The 20,512-nt window shown below is 35.2% G+C and overlaps 1 pseudogene; it reads right to left on the reverse strand.

Moving 5' to 3' along the window:
- Nucleotides 1-7,300: 7,300 nt before the first annotated feature.
- Nucleotides 7,301-8,456, reverse strand: LOC145606064 (NDR1/HIN1-like protein 6 pseudogene; annotated as a pseudogene).
- Nucleotides 8,457-20,512: the final 12,056 nt, after the last annotated feature.

Below are 20,512 nucleotides of genomic sequence, written 5' to 3' on the forward strand. Positions count from 1 at the left end.
ATTAAGCAGTAGAGAAAAATAGTGATTAGAGAGTAGAGATTAGAGAGTAGAGATTAGAGAAGTAGAGATAAGAGAAAAAAAAATTTAGAGAGAATTTATTGATTTAGGGTTTAGAGTATAGAGGCTCTGATAACATGTCAAAATAGTGAGAATAGATTTTTCAGTGTTGTATTACGTTATGCACAAAGTATATATACAACCTAAGGGTAGAGATTACGGCTTATACGGTGGCCCAATACTATATACATTATATGGCTTAACAAATACGGAGTACTCTGTACACATATATTCATAGATATTCTCTCTCTTCTCTCTCCTCTCTTGTAGGGTTTAATTTTCTTGGCCGTGTAGGCTGGAAATAGTCTAATTTCCGAAGAAATTAGACTATTGAAGAAATTAGACTATTTCTGACCCTTTTCCTTTTATTCAATTTAGATTTTGTTTTGTTTTACGTTTTGGTTTGTTTTGTTCTCTCCATCTGTAAGAGTTTGTCCCAATTTTCTGGGATTTTGATTCTCATCCATGGATGGGAATTTAATTTCTAGGTTTCTTATAATAATTGGGAAGGTGATTTGGATTCCTATAGGCTTGGGATTTGTCATCAATTGGTCGATCAAAACATCAGCGCAGGTTGTGAAGGTCTCAACTTAAAAAGATGCAAAGACATCGAAAATCATTGCTTGTGTCAAGCTTGAAGCGGTGGAGTATGAGCTATGCCAAATAGGCAAATTAGTTATGATTTTGATTGTAAAAGTTATGATATTTTATCTAAATCTGTGGTTTACAGTTCTTTATAATTGTAGATGCCGTATGGCTATTATTTGATGATAGTCTTGAATTCAATTTTTCTGGAAATGTTTGAACTTTAATTTGAATACTCATAAAAGTATAAAATCCTTTCCTTTTAATGTCGTAATATTCGGACTTTAAACTTTTAAATAATACGGAACATAAAAATATTTGATCGTAATAAATAATTAGTTAAAGCTGCAGTAGCACATTGGTTAATCACAACAATTAGGAAGGGGTTAAGGATTGGCAGTACTGTCAATGAGAGAAGGTTGCTTGGTGTAGGTTCTGGTTTGGATTCTAGTTAGGTGGAGGGACCTAAAATTGGTGAGAATGAGACAGAATTTGAGGACCTTAGTTCTAGTTTCAAGGGGTGAAGAAAAATGGAATTTGTGGTTCAAAGTGATTCATTTAGTATGCATGATAGTCAGGAGGGAGGCAATAGTTTGGGTTTGATTGAAGGTTAGGTGAAGGGCCTTAAATCTGGTTTAAAGGTGAGAAGAAAATGAATTTTGTTGTCCAAAGTGATTCATCTAGAGATAGACAATGTGATTCAGATGAAGATAGTGAAGAAGAAGTAGAACCAAAGGGTGATGTGCCTGCAGATGAATTGGTTCAGCTTCAAAGGATTTCTAAAATCAAGGATAATTGGAAACCTAGGAAATGGTTTGACTTTTTAGATGATGAAGATGATGAGGATTACTTCAAGAGACTTTACAAGAATGGAGAGGTGTATGAGGATGCTGATTTTCGGAAGATAATATTAAGACCATGGATGATTTTCACTGATAAGGCACACTTTAAGGACACTATTAAGGACTTTACTGTACAAGAGAGATTAGCAATTAATGTGGAGTATGCTGACAATAAGAGGTATACAACAGTGTGCCAATCTCAATGTTGTGACTGGAGGTTGCATGCAACCAGACTTTCAGATGGAAAAATGTGGGCAATTAAGAAGATATGGCCCAATGTACACACTTGCAGAGGTTTAGAGACATACAACCCCATATGCAATGTTGAGTGGATAATATTAGAGATAACCTTGACATTCGTGGGAAAGCTTTAAATGAACTTCTATTCCAAAGATATGGCATCTACATGAGATAGTCTACTTTGTATCGGTTAAAGAGTTATGTAATTGAACAATTCTTTGGAGGCCATGATGTGTCATACTCCTTGTTGCTTGTCTATGCTAAAATGTGCATTGAGACAAACCCTGAAAGTAAAGCTTTTTGTTCATGGCAAGAAACTGAATCACTACCTAAGCAGCTCCAATTTATATGTACGTTCATTTCCTTCACTGGAAAGTGGAGAAGGCTTCTTAGAGGTGTTAGGCCTTTGATTGGTGTAGATGGAACACACCTAAAAGGTAATTATGGGGGACTATTGCTATCCGCTGTAGGAATAGATGGCAATAATAAGATCGTTCCCATAGCCTATGCTATTGTGAGTCAAGAAGACAAGGAGTCATGGAGCTATTTCTTCTGGCATTTGTTGAAAATTGTTGAAGAATCTTCAAGGGAGCTTTGGACTATCATTTTTGATAGGCAAAAGGCAAGTACTTAAGTTTTAATTGAATTTTTTGCTGTTTAGGATAACATTTGTATTTTAGAGCATACTAATCTTGTTCATTATTGTTTCAGGGAGTAGAATTAGCCTTAGACAATGTATAGCCAGAAGCTGACAGAAAGTTTTGCTGTAGACACCTCAGTAGAAATTACAAAAAGAAGTTTCCAGGCCCTTTGATGTATGTTTTGTTTTGGAGAGCATGCAATGCAACTTCAGCTTTCACATTCAGGAAAGCTATGGAGAAGCTTAAGAAAGAGGGAGGTGATGATGTCATGTGTTGGTTTGCAGATTTGGGAGAATAGTCGAAGTGGAGTAAGCATAAATTTAACCCTAATGTCTGCAATGAGACCAATACATCCAATTTTATGGAAAGCTTTAACTCCACACTTGGAGTTACCAGGTGTAGGCCTGTATTAACTCTGCTAGAAGGTAACATTTGTACATAACATTGTTTTGTGCTTATGATAATGTGAATATATTATGGACAATCATATCTAATTATGTACAACTATGCAGGAGGGTCTGTATGGTGAGAATTGCAACAAGGCTTGAGAATGCAAGGTCTTGGAAAGATGAGGACATTTGCCCAAAAATTGTGAAACTGGTGTAACAAATAGGGAAGTCATCAAGCTCAAACTGTAGAGCTTTCAAGTCCAGCCAAGGAGAGTATGAAATCCATGAGGGTAGATCTTAGTTCCCTCTAAGCCTTAACAAGAAAATTTGTTCTTGTGGTGCATGGCAACTTTTAGGAGTGCCATGTAGGCATTCCATTAGGGCCCTAATTGATGCAAAGTTGGACCAACATGACTTTGTTAGCTCCTGGTACTCTGTCAAGACATATAAGCAAGCATATAACGTTTGCATTAACCCAGTACCAGACACTAACCAATGGCCTGCTAATGACTCAGGCAGAATTATAATGCCTCCTAAGATGAAAAGAGGAATTGGAAGACCAAGTAGGAATAGAAAAAGGGAATTGGAGAAGGAGAAGTGCAACTAGGCAAAAGAAGCAAAACAGTCAAATGCTCAAAGTGTGGATGCTTTGGGCATAGTAAAGCAACCTACAAGGGAGGCTTAACTGGGAAAGAGCTAAAGGCATCTAAGCCTGTTGTCATCTAGAACCCAAGGGTCAGATACCAATCAAATGCAGCAAAGGCAGCAAAAGCAGTAAATAAGTCTATAGCCACTTATCAACAGCAACTAAGCCTGCAGCTAGCATCTTTCAAGAAAGCACACGGAAAGAAAGGCAGGCTGTTAGCTGATGCAACAACAGTTTTGACAGCATCATAAATGCCTAGCTAGTCAGTCAACATATCCCAAGCAAACTCAAATTCTCAAAGCTTTTAAGTGTTACAGAGTAGTAGATTAGGCGTTGAAACATTTTTATCTTGGGTTTTTTGAACTTAACTTGTCTAGTTGGTACATATGTGTTTTTACCAATGTTCCCAAACATCTTCAATTATCCCTATTTATGATATTTATATAAGTATATCCAACTGTGGCCATTTTGTCTATTTTAAGTTGTCCTTAAATTTTAATTTTGTCCCTATTTACATTCAATGGAAAGTAAAAGAACCCATAATTAAGAAACACAGATAAATGCCAATTGTTCGAAATTTCCATTCATTAACCCACAAAATACAACCTTTAACTACTCATAATCTAACAATTACATGGCATAAGTAAAAGGCACAGTACACAAATCTCATTTTAGAGATACAAAGAGTAGGATCAAGTACATGACAAGAGCAATCCTAACAACCATGTAAACGTAGCTTGCAAACTCATACGCTCTTTCGGTAAAATCAATAAATTCCTCTCTTAACACTCTCACATTGGATGATTCATCAAGATATTTCCATTATTTGTTCTTCGGTAACCAACATGAACAAACCAGGCCACAATGCCTACACTTGTAACATGTTCTCCCTGGATTCGAAATCGACTTAGAAACCCTAATGTCTGCATGTCTTGGTGGATTGCAGTTGCATTGAATGCGTTTGACTCACATGGATCTTCCATATCTCCTGCCAGAAGTTGAACCAGTACCTGCAGAATTAGCCATGTCAAAGAAATACAGAACAGGAAGTGGAGAGAAGAGAAGAGAAAAAAATTGCAGCAATGGAGGACAAATGAAATGGAGAAGAGAAGAGGAAGTGGCGCATTTATAAAGAAGTCTTAGAGTGAACGTTTTTGGTGGGAAATAACAGGCATTTTAAGGGGGAAAAGTTGGAGGGAAAGGAATTAAATGGGGGCATATAAGTCTTTTTAGTTTATATTAAACCTAACCTGCTAGTAAACTAAGTTATTAACGTCTGCTTAACAGACTTAATCACGTCAGTTAATAAGTCAAAAACTAAGGTGTATCACCAAGAAGTCAAAAAAATGTGGTACCGCTAGGAAAAGTTGAAACCTGGAGTGTACCAATGGGGATTTCCCTTATTTTTAAAGGTGAATAGAAGTTCAATAAAAATAAAAGGGAGAAAATTGAAGTTAAGAACATCTAACTACATAATCTTTTGATATGTAACTATTTCAACTATTTATTAATAAACTTTGTTACTCAGCTTCCTCCGTTTTTTTAATAAGTGCTCCATTAACATTTTTTGCATTATCCAGTACTTGACATACTTTTACTAATTGTGATATATGCATGCATAAGAAAAATATAGTTTTGTAAATACTTGTTGGAGTTATCACACAAAAAATAGAATATTAATTATTTTTCAATTTTAGTAATTTATATATATTGATAACTAAGGATATTATTGGTCAAAGATTTGTATCGGCATATGTGTTATGGGTGAAATTCTCACGACACAAAGTAAAGGCCTAAGTGTTGTCCTATGACCAAGACGGCTGTATGTTAGACGAGTCTTGGTGTTCAGGTTGAATAAGATGGGGAATGCCAAGGAAACTAATGTCCATTTCCAAGCAATAGCTAATGTCAATGACGCACCTTAATGACGGACGTCAATACTCGACGCCCGACAACTATAGAGAAGTCTAAAGGCCTTCAGTGACCTCCGTTGACCTCCAGTGACCTCCGACGTCCTTCAGACATACGACGTCTAAAGATGACACTGACGCTGACACTCGACGTCCAACCATGACGCGTCTCGCAGTGCGACGCCAGAAAGTTGCGGAACAAGTCAATGTTGTTACTAGTGGATCCTATAATCAAGGAGAGGATCTGGCAGCCTTTAACCACTCAATGAAGTTGTTACAATGGATATGGAGCCTAACCAAGTCCACATTCATCAAGGGACCAAGTCTTGAAGTCAACAAACAACCTCCTAATTAAAATCAAGGAAGTCATCCTTATCTTCCTCAACCGATTTTCTACCACTTAAAGGCCTATAAAAGGGGAGCAACGACCAGCCATTAAGGCAGATCATACACACCATATTCCAAGCATAAAACACCACATAAGAATACACTACAAGATACATCATCAAAAGCTACATTACGAGGCTCCGTTCGACGGTCTACATGACGACATGTCTATTCCGATTGTTCTACAAGCTGCAATGATCAACTAAATCTTCATATATCTTCTCAATAGTTTTAATGTATACTTTATCTCCTGTTCTTATGTTTTCCTTCATATCCATGGTCTTAGACGCCCGAATTATTTATATCAATAATGGCTATAACGCCCGTATCATAGTAAATTGGTGGACAAGTAGCCACCCGCGGTTTTTACCCACCTTCATTGGGGTTTTCCGCGTCACCATATTGTGTCTTTATTCTTTCTATTTCTATTGTTTACATTTCGTAACCCCCCTTTTGATCTAGTTATTGGTATCCCAACCAAAGGTCGTTCCTTGACGATTTTTGGCATTAACAATATGTGTCGAGGTGAAATGGAACTCTTATTAGAGGAAGTAGTAATGGAGGAATTTTATATATTTTAAATACATAACCATGGTTAAAATATTCTAAAAACACTTATGGCCCACCAAATTCATGTTGTAAGTTTTTTTTAAAAAAATAAAATAAAATAAAATAAAATAAAACTTAAATATATTATAATATTGATAAGGGGCCCACACTTTTTGTCAAATGAGATTCAAACTTGGGTATTTAAACTTAGCAACTTTCTTTTGGAATTGATAAGTTTAGATACCAAGTTATTGCTATCCTTTACTCGCGTCGTATAAAAAATATTTTCTCTCCCTCCTAAAGAAACTCTCTCAAGTCTCACGATTGGAGATGATTTTATAAAGCTCCTTGTTTAAACTTATTCCTGTACCTTTTTGACCATATTCTAAAACATCAATATTTAACTTCTTAGGACCTTTATTACCAAATCCTCATATCAAGAACAATCAGTCTTAAAAGGAGTTTATGCAATTTCTTAATAGTAAAACTAGTTAACAACTTAACATTATAATAAAGATTTTTTTTAGTATTCCGTATAGAATTTGATCTCATATTTATTCTTAAACGTGTACTTTGTTTTGAACAATTCATGTTGTTGACCTAATCAATTAAATTCACTTGATAGCTGCCTGTGGCAATACATGCCAATTCACTACTTCAGGTACTCAATATGGGAAGGTGAAACGTGAAATTAATTAGGTGTCGTCACAACTTTTTTTTTTTTGTTTTTTTCATGGATTTGAATTTTATAAAGCTTCGCGAAGCACTATGTAATCATGAAAGTACACATTGTGTTTCAGTTTAAACTAGTTGATTAATTGATCTAGTTGGATCGTCATATACTCATATGAAAGCAAAATACTTCCTCCGTTAATAGTTATTTGCAACAAAGGGGTATTATTTGTGAGATATAAAATATTCCTTTGTTGCAAATAACCATTAACGGAGGAAGTAAATAAATTCCTAGTCGTAATAATAAAATAAATGTACAACACATTCTTATTCATATTATAGTATGTAATATAGCATATATATCCATCAAAAGTCGATGTAACATGTACATGTAGCTCGCTCATATACAATAAAAATCAATGTCATGGAAGATCCACAAATAATCCTCCAAATCTTTATTCAAATTACCTAATACTAGTAAAAAAAAGTAACCAAAGAAAAAAAATCAAAATCATGTAATAAATGAGAAATGGAAATCGAAAAGAATGAATTTCCAAAAGAATCAAAAAATACGTTTGAGTCTAAATTTGCAGCTGCTACTTCCAATTCGAATTTCCGCTTGATCAGCTAATTTATCAATACTTAAGTGACACGTAACCCTAAACCTCATTTTCATCAACTTCAACTTTCCCAACTTAATCTTAACAGGAACCTTTGCCCTTAAAACCAAGGGAATATTTCCAGTATCTTGCTGTTGTTGTTGCAATGTAGAGCTTAACCCCGAGGCATTGTTCACGGTACCGGATAACGACACGTCGAGATTGGTGGTGTTACGGTGGCCTTGATAAAACTTAGGCAATGACCCTTGACAAAGTTGGGTGTCTTTGTACCAAGCAGTAAGACTAGACCCACCTAGGTAATATATACCTATGCGTTTGTTAGGGTTGTGAGCGGTTATGTTTACGACGAACGTGGCTGAGATGGAGTTGTTGCTGTTAGGGGAGAATTGGGTGACTTTAAGGGTGTCAATGGAATAATCAGGGATTTTGGGGCGAAATATGAGGAAGAGTATACCTATGGTAGCACCGATAGCGACGATTAGTACAAGTAGTGTACAAAATATGCAACAAAATGCACGGCAGCAACAACTTCTTTTTGTACGTTTGTATGGTGGGGGTGGTATGGGGTAGGCGCGTGGAGAGCCGGCTCGAGGTGGTAAAGGAGGGTAGTGTTCACGACCGGTGCTATCGGACTTGAGTGTGTTGGGTGGGATCAGTGGCGCGGATGATGGTGGTGGCGCCTCCACGTCCGGTGCCGGGTGGATCCTTTGATGATCGGTAGACATCTTGTTTGGGCGGTTGTTTTAAGACTTTTTGAATAAGATGTGTTTTTGAATGTAATTGTGACTTTTGTTAAAAGAAGGAAATATAAAGGATATTATAGGAGTATAAAAAGTCAGGAATTGGGTACGTTGAAGTTTCGTTTTATTGACTTTGAGTGGTTTAGGTGATTTAATAACGTGTCCCTATTTGTTTCTAGATATATATATACTTGTACTTTTTTCCTTTCATATTGTAAGAAACTAAGAACTTTTGTGATTTTTTAATTGTTTTGATGTGGCTGCTACAATGGTCAAAGATGAGGGGGGAAATTATATTTATATCTAATTTTTGTCAAGTTGCCTATTTATTTTCTGATGTATTTTGTTGTTGTCAAAGTGAAATGCATTGAATTTATGATATTTTTGATATATAATTTGATTGAAGATAATAGAAAGTGAACAGATAACCAGATTTAGTCATACTTGTATTAATTAATTGTGTTTTGTTGCTTGTGGTAAGGTCCATCAAAGGTTAAAACGTGTACATAAATTGTAAGGCATGTCCTAGTCTTTATTTGGAGTTCTAGGATTTTAGATTTGCCATTTAGTAAATTGACTAAATTCGCAAGGCATGACCTCCTAGCTAGTTATGGTTTTACGCTTTCGGCTATGGTGTGGGCTGATGGCCATATATATACTAGTATATACTAATTTTGTTTAGTAGAGAAGATTATTCTACACTTTCACTCGTAAGTATATAAGGTTAAGTTTAAGGATCACACGAATGTCTCGAGCCAACAAGTAGATGATAGAATTGGTTGGATTGACATACCACGAGAAGTTTCAACACAATGCACTTCTATCTATGCCTAGCCTGTTAGCCTCGGCTATATCATTGAGAAATTAAATATGGTGAATAGATATGTTTTGTTTTTTTTTTTTTTTTTTTTTTTTTTTTTGACAAAGAGAACAAATAAAGAAAAAAACAGAAAGACCCTTAAAAAGACCAGGACAAAGAAATACGACGCCGAGCTTGAGCTGCTAGCCAGTGAGCTGGAGAAACCCAGGATCGAGGAACCTTCTTGATTCGACAAACCGAAAGACCCGTAATAAGATCCCTGATTGTCAATAATAACCAATAGCAAGAAATATCCACCGTTGAGGCCTTGGATAGTAAGGAAACCACCTGGGAACTATCAGTATAGATCTGTAAACGAACACACCCTTTACGCTTAGCTGCTCTTAACGCCCATAAGCACGCTTGAAGTTCTGCCTGAAGAGCTGAGGAGGCTTTGGTTGCCCGGAGACCGCCCCCAACAATATGATCCGAATGAACATCCCTTATAACCCAGCCAACACCTGCTGTATTATCCTGAATATCCCAAGCTCCATCAACTATTAGACAAAAATCCACAGTATCAGAAATATTCCCCACAAGGCATCCTGGCGAAACCGAAGTCGAACTTATAATTTTGCAATGCTGGGAGATGGAAGAGTGACGAAAGAAAATATCAATCTCCGAAGCTTTCGAAACCCCTTCTTCTGTCAAGTGAAGGATCCATGATGGAGAAACAACAGCCTGTCTAAAGAGCTTATGATTGCGAGAAAGCCAAACGGCCCACATGAATGAGATGAAGCGAGATAAACCCTCGAAATCCCTCCTGTCCTTAAAATCTGTAACCAAATCTGGGAACCAAACCCCAAAAGGTTTAGTATATAAAGTAGAGTGAGAAAAGACAAACGGGCGTCGAATCAAAAGACCGGTCACCATTGAGCAATCCCTAAACAAGTGAGGAACCGTTTCTCTGTGCTGATAACAGAAGACACAAATAGGAGAAACTGGGATGCCTCGCTTACTAAGCATGTCCCTAAGAGGAAGAGCATCATGTAACATTTTCCAAATGAAGATTTTAAATTTAGGGAGAAGAGAGAGACCCCAAAACCGTTTCCACCATAGTTCAGAGATCGAGACACTAGCCATGGAAGCCGTTGAATTACGGACCAACATTGCATACGCTGACTTAGTGGAGAAACTTCCATCCTTTGTAAATTTCCAGTAGACAAAATCATCCATAATACAGTGCGGCCTATCCAGAGAAAGAATTCTCTGAGCTGATTGAGAATCAAACAACTGATGTATTAAAGATACATCCCACGCGTAAGAACGCGGATTAATAATAGAAGAAACATGAGTCGGCAAATCCGACTCAACAGCCGAAGCTTTAAACTGAACTGGGCTTCCCGAAGCCCAATTATCCTCCAGGATCCGGACCTGGGAACCAGAACCCACTTTCCAAGCGAGACCTTGTGATAACGTAGCCATGCCTTCTAAAAGGCCCCGACAACCCCAAGAAGATCTAGGAATCTTTCCTGACAGAAAAGAACGAAGAGATGGATACTTAGAGAACAAAACTCTCGATACTAGAAGTTGCGGGTTATTGTAAAGACGCCAACTCTGCTTCGCCAGAAGGGCCGAGTTCAAAACACCGACACTTCGAAGACCCAAACCGCCCATACCCTTCGGTAAATGTAAAAGAGAAGCAGAACGAAAGGCAAGGCCCTTCGAAGAAACCGAAGACTTCCACCAGAAACGAGACAACAGCCGATCAATCCGGTCACAAACCGAAGCCGGAACTTTGAAAACTGAGAGGACATGATTGAAAGAAGCAACTAAAACCGAATTAATGATAACTAGCTTCGCAGCCGCTGACAGCCGTAGGGATGCAAACTCCGAGAGACGTTTGGCAACTGTATCCACTAGATGGCCAAACCCCGCGACTTTACTCCGACCCAAATCAACAGGAAGGCCCAGATAAGAACCTAAAGAATCCGAACTGCAAAGCCGCATGCTCTTAGCTAAGTAATCCCGATAATCCACAGGAGTGTTAGGACTGAATTTCACAAAAGATTTCTGAAGATTGATCATTTGCCCGGAGTAGTCACAAAATTCCTTGAGTAGCAACATAACTTGATTCGAAGATTCCGGAGAAACTTGAAAAAATAACAGGGAATCATCTGCGAAGAACAGGTGGGAGATAGAAGGGGATCCTCGAGAAATACGAACGCCTTTAAAAAGAGATAATTTTTCCGCACGCCGAAGCATTGCCGAAAGAATCTCCATACATAGAACAAAAAGGTATGAGGAGAGAGGATCTCCCTGTCGCAGTCCGCAGAGAGGATGAACGGTCGGAGTGGGATCCCCATTAACCAACACTTGATAAGACACAGTAGAAATACACTGCTTGATTAAGTGAATCCAGTAGGGAGGAAAGCCAAAAGATTCCAATGCTCTGATCAAGAAATCCCATCGCACCCGATCATAAGCCTTGTTCATATCCAACTTTAAAGCTGCGTAAAAAGTTTTACGGGCTTTAGAGCCGTTCATGAAAGATAAGAGCTCGTGAGCTAAGAGGCCATTATCCAGATATGTTTTGTTGCTTGTGGTTGCAGTCCATCAAAGGATAAAATGTGCACATAAATTTGTAAAGCATGTCCTTGTCTATTTCAGTTTTCTACGGAGTATATCAATAATTTGAATGATATTTTTAGGTTAGCCATTTAGTGAATTGACTGCTCTCCCATTTCAAAATAAATGTTCTATTTTAACTTTTTGTTTGTTCCAATGGACCCTATTTGGTGGTAATTTTTGAGGTAGTGGTTAGTGGCATAAGTACGTAGCGTTTAGGTAGTTTTTCTTAAACGTTAAAATATTAGTGTTTAAAAGGTAGCGAGTTTGACATTCGAAGGTATGGGTAGCATTTGTCAAAAAAGTAGCATGTTCTAATTATAAAAAAATATTAGCATTTCAAAGATAGCATACATCTCTCTCACTTTAATAGCACAACAAGGTATGAAACGACACAACATAACATGACATGACAAAGCACGCTAAATTAAGTTAAACTAGCCTTTTGACCCGTTCGATGCACGGGTTCTTACCTAAGTTATTTCATATGTAGGTATGTTTTTCAATAGTTGAAACTTTTGATATGAAATACGAAGTAACTGTTTCATTGCTAAAACTTAAAGGGAAAAAAAGAATAAGGGTAAAACAATGGAAAAAGATAATGAGATTTAGTTACGTATAAATACATGAAGATTGTAGGATATGAAATGACATATTAGTTTAAGTTATGTTTTAAGTCTAGGAATTAAAAAGACAATTTTTATATAATTCAATTCATATGTTTATGTGAAGTATATTAATTGGTTCAACTTTATTTTATTATGATGGAAATGAAACACTTCATTTTCTTAATTGAATTTGCAATTTATGGAATACATTAAGACTTAAACAAAAAGATTAAAAGGGGTGACATGTGTCATTTGTGGTATTGAGTAACTTGTGATGACATGTGTCATATGAAAAAATTATGGTTTGTGTTTTTAAATACTAAGTATAGAAGTATAGATTGGTTTATCGAGATATAAATAGAAGGATAGATTAGTTGGTTAGCAATCTTAGAACTTTGACTTCCAAGTACATTCAGTTAAGGATCGAATTTCTCTAAGCTTATTACATTTAATTTGCTTATTACTACTACAAAGTTATGATTGTTAGACTTTTACGTAAAACTTTAGTAACTTTTTGGTATTAGGTAACATTTTTTGTAACACTTTATTGTAACATTTTGATATTAGGTAGCACTTGGTTGTAACATTTAATTTTATCAAAAACTTTTACATGCCCCCGATTTACAATAAAATAGTGTAAATTGGCGGCACGGCACGTGTGCGAGCATTTATTATTATTTTTTTAATTCCGAAAACAAAACAAACGAAAACAACCTCAAAACTTGAAATCGCAGAACAACAATGGAGGAGAGAGAAAATAAAAACACGAAGAGAGAAATCGCAAAAACAAGTACCTTAGGGCTTCGATCATCAATGGAGAATTCATCATCGAACTTCAATACCTCAAATTATAGTAATTTGATCCACGAAATTCTGCAAAAACAGAGGCAAATTGAAATTTCATTGTTAGGTGATTTTGAGATCTCGAATTCTTTTGTTGAAATCTATTTATAATCATCGAAGAAGAAACAAAGAGTTTTGGAGATGAATGTGTTCTACTGTTTTTACGATAATTACAATCCTGGCACAGGAGGTGATCACAAATTATAGTAATTTGATCCACGAACTTCTGCAAAAACAGAGGCAAATTGAAATTTCATTGTTAGGTGATTTTGAGATCTCGAATTCTTTTGTTGAAATCTATTTATAATCATCGAAGAAGAAACAAAGAGTTTTGGAAATGAATGTGTTCTACTATTTTTACGATAATTACAATCCTGGCACAGGAGGTGATCAAATTTTGGGAGGTAATCAAATAGATAATGCAAAAGAAGCAATTGATAATGCAGAAGAGATAGAAAATTAGGTGGTTCCTCGTAAATCAATAGATTCAAATTCAGCACAAACATCCAAATCAAATGAAACTGAAGGTAATTTCTATACAATCAACCTTCTAATTAATCTATATACATGTTCTTCTATAATCGATCCATAATTGTTATTTTATATGAACTTATGTTGCCTATATAAATAGAACATTGATAAAAATTAACGTGAATTATACTTGAGAAAATTCAGGTTTTATGCAAAAAAAGTTACCCTTTGAATGCACATATGTTACCCTTTTTATGCATAAAAGTGATCCTTTGTACGAACAAATGTTACCCACTTGCATGCACAAATGTTACCCTTTTTCTACAAAAACAGTACTCTTGTATGCACAGATATTACCCTTTTTATGCATAAAAGTGACCCATATAAATAATAGTATTACTCCCCTCCAATTTGATTTCTCTAAACAGAATGATATGCTGCCTCTGATTATTTGTGATATGTCTATTAAATGACATATGCAAATTCAATTGATGCTTCTGGTTTAGATCATAGAGGATAATCTGTTGGTATGGTAAGAGAAACTTTTACAAAAATTTTAGAACTGTATGAAAAACATGTTGCTATACTAGGGTTTTCAATAAGAAAGTATACAACAAGATACTTCACACGCACACAGAAATAGTAAGTGAGAAAAATTATGTGTGTTCTCCTGAAGGAAAGAGAAATTCAGGTGACAAGAAAACAAAATTTAATTGAAATGGTTGATGAAGAGAATGTTAATGTGAAAATAAGAAAGGCAAGACAAGTAGCCATTACACAATCTAATTGCAAGGCAACTATAAGAGCGAAGTAAATAAAGAAGGAAAGTTTGAGGTGGTGGCACATGTTTTACAACATAACCACGAGCTAAAAAGGTCATGGTGGCATTATTTGAATCATTTTGAAAGAAAAATGACAGAAGAAAAAGCCGAAGCAATCAAAACAATGAAATCTTGAGGTCTGACTACAATGGATAGTTTTAGTTACATGGCTACAGAAGTTGGAGAAGAATAGAATGTAGGGCATAGTGTTGTAGATCACCTGAATTTCTGCTTAAGGTTAAGAATGAAGCAAATTGAGGAAGGAGATGCTCAAACTTTAGTGAACATTTTAAATCAGGAACAATCAGAAAATCCAAACTTCTATTTTAGAGTGACGTTTGACAATGAAGGAAGAATTTCCAATATCTTTTGGAGGGATTCAATGATGCTAGAAGACTATAGAATATATGGAGATGTGCTTGTCTTTGATACAACATACAAAACCAATCGATATAATCCTATATGTGCTCCATTTATAGGAATAAACAATCACTGGCATAATTGTATGTTTGCATGTGGTTTTATTAGGGATGAAAAAACAAAATAGTTTGTGTGGCTATTGGAAACTTTCTTGAAAGCTATGGAGGATAGAACACCAACTTCGTGACCAGAACCAAGCAATGGAAAATACAATTGAGCAGGTAATAAGTTTATATTTACATGTTACCTTAACTAATAAGATCTGACAAAATACAATATTTGATCATCAAACCACAAGTTACTCTTTTTAGTGCATAAAGTGACCCTTTTAACTACATAAAGTAGCCTTTTTTAATGCATGAAGTGACCTTTTTATTTTTGAATGTAGGTTCTTCCTAATGCAAGGCATATATTTTGTATCCGGCATTTGGAATAAAATGCAATAACCAGATTTGGGGCTCTTAAAAAACACAAAGAGTTTAAGTATGCATTCAACCAGTACTTGGTGTGTGAAAGAACAAGAATTTGAAGAAAATTGGCAGGCAATGATGCAGAAATATGACTTGACAGCACACTCTTGGCACAAATTGGAAGAGAAATGGTGTCTTGCCCTTAGTAGAGATTTCTTTTTAGCAGGAATCTTGTCGTCACAAAGGAGTGAAAGCACTAATTATGTTATAGGATTCAAAGCAAGTAAAGCAACTACCGTGACAGAATTTTGTACCACATTACAATCAATCGTTGGAGAAGCAAATAAAATAATGATGAGTTTACCTGTAGCAAGTTAATAGCATTCACTTCATTGCCACTATCCGGAATGCTAAAGCATGCTGCACATGTAAAAAGCTAATTCAAAAGTACATAAATAACACAAAATATATAGCAGCTTAAATGTAGCTACATGATTTTGGTGAACATGCTTTCACTTTGTCAACCTTCAGAGATTTTGAAGACGAGTTTGGGTACTCTATGACAACAACTGTTTAAATGATAAGGGGAATTGAATAATGTCCACTTTATCAAGTAACCCTTGAAGACAAGCCAGTCAAGGTCTGCACATACATGAGAGCCAGAGTGTATGGTGTACTTGCAAATATTTTGAATCATCTAGATGGTTATGTTATCATTGCATTAGAATTCTACATCTATATTCAGTAACAAGATTACCAGACAAGTATGTTACAAAAACATGGACTAAGTTTGCAAAGACAAAGACATGGAATAGGTTGAAAAATCAAGATTCTACACAACCATATATACCATGGATCCAAACAATGAGGAGGAAATACTACAATCTAATCTTAAAAAGTCAAGAAAATGAAGAGACAAGAGCATCTATGAATGAAAACATCAGAAGACTGTAGGAGTCGTTCGAAGTGCACCTACGTTAAAGCATGTGGTGAATATGCTTGACACTCATAGTAAGTGGGAATTGACATTACGATGGTCACTTCGTGCATTAAAAAGGGTCACTTTATGCAGTTAAAAGGGTCACTTTATGCACTAAAAAGGGTAACTTGTGGTTTAATGGTCAAATATTGTATGTTGTCAGAACTTATTAGTTTAGGTAACATGTAAATATAAACTTATTACTTGCTCAATTGCATTTGCCATTGCTCGGTCCTAGTCATTGAATATTGAACTTGGTGTTCAATCCTCCATAGCTTTCAAGAAGGTTTCTAGTAGCCACACAAACGATTCTGTTTTTTCATTCCCAATAAAAGCACATGCAAACATACAATTATGCCAGTGATTGTTTATTCCGATAAATGGAGCACATATAAGATTATATCCAGGGCGGAGCCAGGATTTTTAAGCTAGGGAAGCCGACAGCTCAATGTATCGAGTATAAATATATGGTTTTTTTTATAACAATTTTTTTTTCTAAATTGCAATTTAAGATTTTTCATATTAAAATAAATGTCAATAATAGATTACATGTTAAAATTTTTGGCAATCAATTTTCCTATATACTACGTATATGTATAAAACTGTCGTAAATCCACTCGTTGACTATCAATCACTAACTTTAAAAATTAAGAGTTTCTTATTTCATGACTATACAAATCATATCATCCAATAAAAAAGGTGATTTGTAGAAGAGTAATTATTACTGAACAATAAGAAAAAAGTAAATTTTGAGTTTTTATATAAAAAAAAGGCGGTAATTTATATTAAAAAAATACCCGATCGAATACAAATAAAACACTGAAGAATTGAAAAGATAAATCACTTATAGAAGAGTTAAATAAATTTAGTATAGAATTTGGGCAAAAAAATAGAGGAAAAAAATTAAATGAAAGGTCTAATATCCTTTGATTTATGAAGAAGATTATGGACACAAGTTTAAAGAAAAAAGAAAGTAAAAAAGGGGAAAAAAAAAGGGAAGGAAAAAAGTACTTTCTAAGCGAACCTCATACCTAGAGAAATCAATATAAGCCCAACTACCACTAAGCCACCAGCATTTCAATATCCTAAAATCGAAATCATCAGTACATATAATAAAAAACAGCAGGGACCAAATTAATAAAAGTAAAGGCTGGGAGTTTGGGCCACAGGGGTCGGGCCTCTGCTAGCCACCCCTGTAGCTCCGCCCTTGATTATATCGGTTGATTCTATATGTTGTATCAAAGACAAGCACATCTCTATATATCCTATAGTCTTCTAGCATCATTGAATCCATCCAAACGATATTGGAAATTCTTCATTCATTGTCAAACTTCACTCTAAAAAAGAAGTTTGGATCCTCTGATTGTTCCTGATTTAAAATGTTCACTAAAGTTTGAGTATCGCCTTCCTTAGTTTGCTCCATTCTTAACCTTAAGCTGAAATTCAGGTGACCTACAACATTATGACCTTGTTAGCTCGTGGTTATGTTATAAAACATTTGCCACCACCTCAAACTTTCCTTCTTTATTTACTTTCGCTCTTATGGATGCCTTACAATTAGATCGTGTAATGACTAATTGTCTTGGCTTTCTTGTTCTCACATTTACATTCTCTTCATCAACCATTTCAACTAAATTTGTTTTCTCATCACCTGAAGTTCTTTTTCCTTTAACAGAACACACATAATTTTTCTTATCATTTTTGTGTGTGTGAAGCATCTTGTTGTATGATTTCTTATTGAAAACCCCAGTATAGCAGCATGTTTTTCATACAATTCCAAAATTTCTGTAAACCACACCTACAAGCATCAATTGGATTTACATATGTAATTTGATAGACATATCAGATAACAGAGGCAGAATATTATTCTGTTTAGAGAAATCAAATTAGAGGGAGTAATACTATGTTTTATATGGGTCACTTTTATGCATAAAAAGGGTAACATTTGTGCATACAAACTGTACCGTTTTATAGAAAAAGGGTAACATCTGTGCATACAAAAGGTAATATCTGTTCGTACAAAGGATCACCTTTATGCATAAAAATGGTAACATAAGTGCATTCATAAGGTAACTTTTTTGCAAAAACCTTAATTTTCTCAAGTATAGTTCGTGTTAATTTTTATCAATGTTGCATTCATAGAGGTAACACAAGTTCGTATCAAAAATAACACTTATGGATCGATAATAGAATAATATGTATTTAGATTAATTAAAAGGTTGATCGTATAAAAATTACCTTCAGTTTCATTTGATTTGGATGTTTGTGCTGAATTTGAATCTATTGATTTACGAGGAACCACCTGATTTGATTTTCTATCTTTTCTGCATTGTCAATTGCTTCTTCTACATTGTCTATTTGATTACCTCCAAAAATTTGATCTCCTCCAGTGTCAAATTTGTTATTATCATCAAAAATCGGAACATATTCATCTCCAAAACTCTTTATTTCTTTTTCTTCTATAATCAATCGATTTTAATCGATTTCAACAAAAAAATTCGAGTTCCCAAAATCACCTAACAACGGATTTCAATTTGCCTCTATTTTTGCAGTAATTCGGGGAACAAATTACTGCAATATGAGGTATTGATATTTTCTCGGATGAAATCTCCATTAATGATCGAAGCCCTAAGGTACTTGTTTTCGCGATTTCTCTTAACGTGTTTTCATTTTCTCTGTCCTCCATTGTTGTTTTCCGATTTCAAGCTTTGAGGTCGTTTTCACGTGTTTTGCTTTCAGAATTAAAAAAATAATAATAAAAAAAAAAGCTCAAACACGTGCCGCACCGCCAATTTACAATATTTTATTGTAAACCGGGGGCACGCAAAAGTTTTCACAAACATATGGAGATAGATATAATTTTGTTTAGAAAAAGTTTGCTTTTGAGTTAGATTTGGGTTCTTCGTATTCCTAAATAGTATGTTAGTATGTACATCATCGCAAAGACCTACCACGAGACTTATTCTTAGAAGATTCAAATCTAATCTAAGGCATCATTATTCCTTATACTATGATTGCAGGGGAGTGATAGAGAATACACTATCTGTTTGTTTTTTTTTTATTTTTTTTTTATTTTTTTTATGTATCAGTTTGACCGGCATATTTGCCGAGACGTTACTTTGACCATTAAAATCTTTAATTGTACATTAGTAAAAATTATAACAAAATTATATAATGAAACTAGACATTATGACAAATTTAATGATACATTATATAATAACATTTATTTATTTTTCAGAGATGAAAATTAAATATTAAGTCAATCATGGTATGTGAATACTGCAATTGTCAAAGTGATGCATATAAAAAAACGGAGGGAGTATTATACCTAGTAGTTTTGTAAATGATGAAAAGCCAAGTTATTCAAAGAGTGTGTATATATTTCTCATCTGGAACTCTGGAAGGTATTATAATATCATGTTCCACGCTACAAAATCATGAATATAGAAAATCTTTCCTTCTAAGCAACTTGAAAGAACTTCTATTTAAATACTGTATGTGGAATAATAACATAGAATACATCAATAGGAATATAAAAATCCAGAAATAGTTTACACACTATAACTAGAAATAGTTTTCGAAGCTAATTAGACTTCGTATATCTGAAGTTTGTGTCATTACGTATTTGTGTGTTATTTTTCGTCTGATTTCTTAATTTCTAAGGTGCACAAAATGTATCAGGTTATGTTTAGACGTTTAGTCCACCCTATCTTGATGGTCCTATGGAAATCGACGACAAAAATCTCAAAGCCTTTTGGTAATATGATGGAGAAGGTGGTGTCTAGGATCTATTCCTGGAAATTTAGCATGGTCTATTCAGAAAAGCTTAGAATGATATCCGAGATCACGAACTACTTCACATTTTCAGTATTCTTAGTGCCAAAAGGTGTAGTGAAGAAAACCTCGTCTCATTGTTTGAGATATAATGGAGGAAGAAGAGTTCATTACAGTTACCAAAACAAGGGGTTTGGTAGTTGGTGCTGAAGAATTTGGAAGCCCTCAATGAGGTGCTGGTTTATAAACAGGCTTGGAGGCTTCATAATAAAAATTAGCTAATGACCTCCTAGATAGAACGTAGTAGTCCGAGGAAGAAATTTTAGATTGTCAATTAAAAGAGCCTGAGGTTGATTAAGTCTAACCAAATGTTCTTGGGCATTTAGAGGAATGTGCAAGGTGGTAGGCACTGAAATGATCATTGGGCGGACAAGGAATGTGGCTAAAGGAAATCCTCGGTACCTACATCAGGGAGGACAAG

Source organism: Chenopodium album, chromosome 22 (assembly GCF_948465745.1).
Source record: "Chenopodium album chromosome 22, dcCheAlbu1.1, whole genome shotgun sequence".
In the NCBI taxonomy this organism is placed as follows: Eukaryota; Viridiplantae; Streptophyta; class Magnoliopsida; order Caryophyllales; family Amaranthaceae; genus Chenopodium; species Chenopodium album.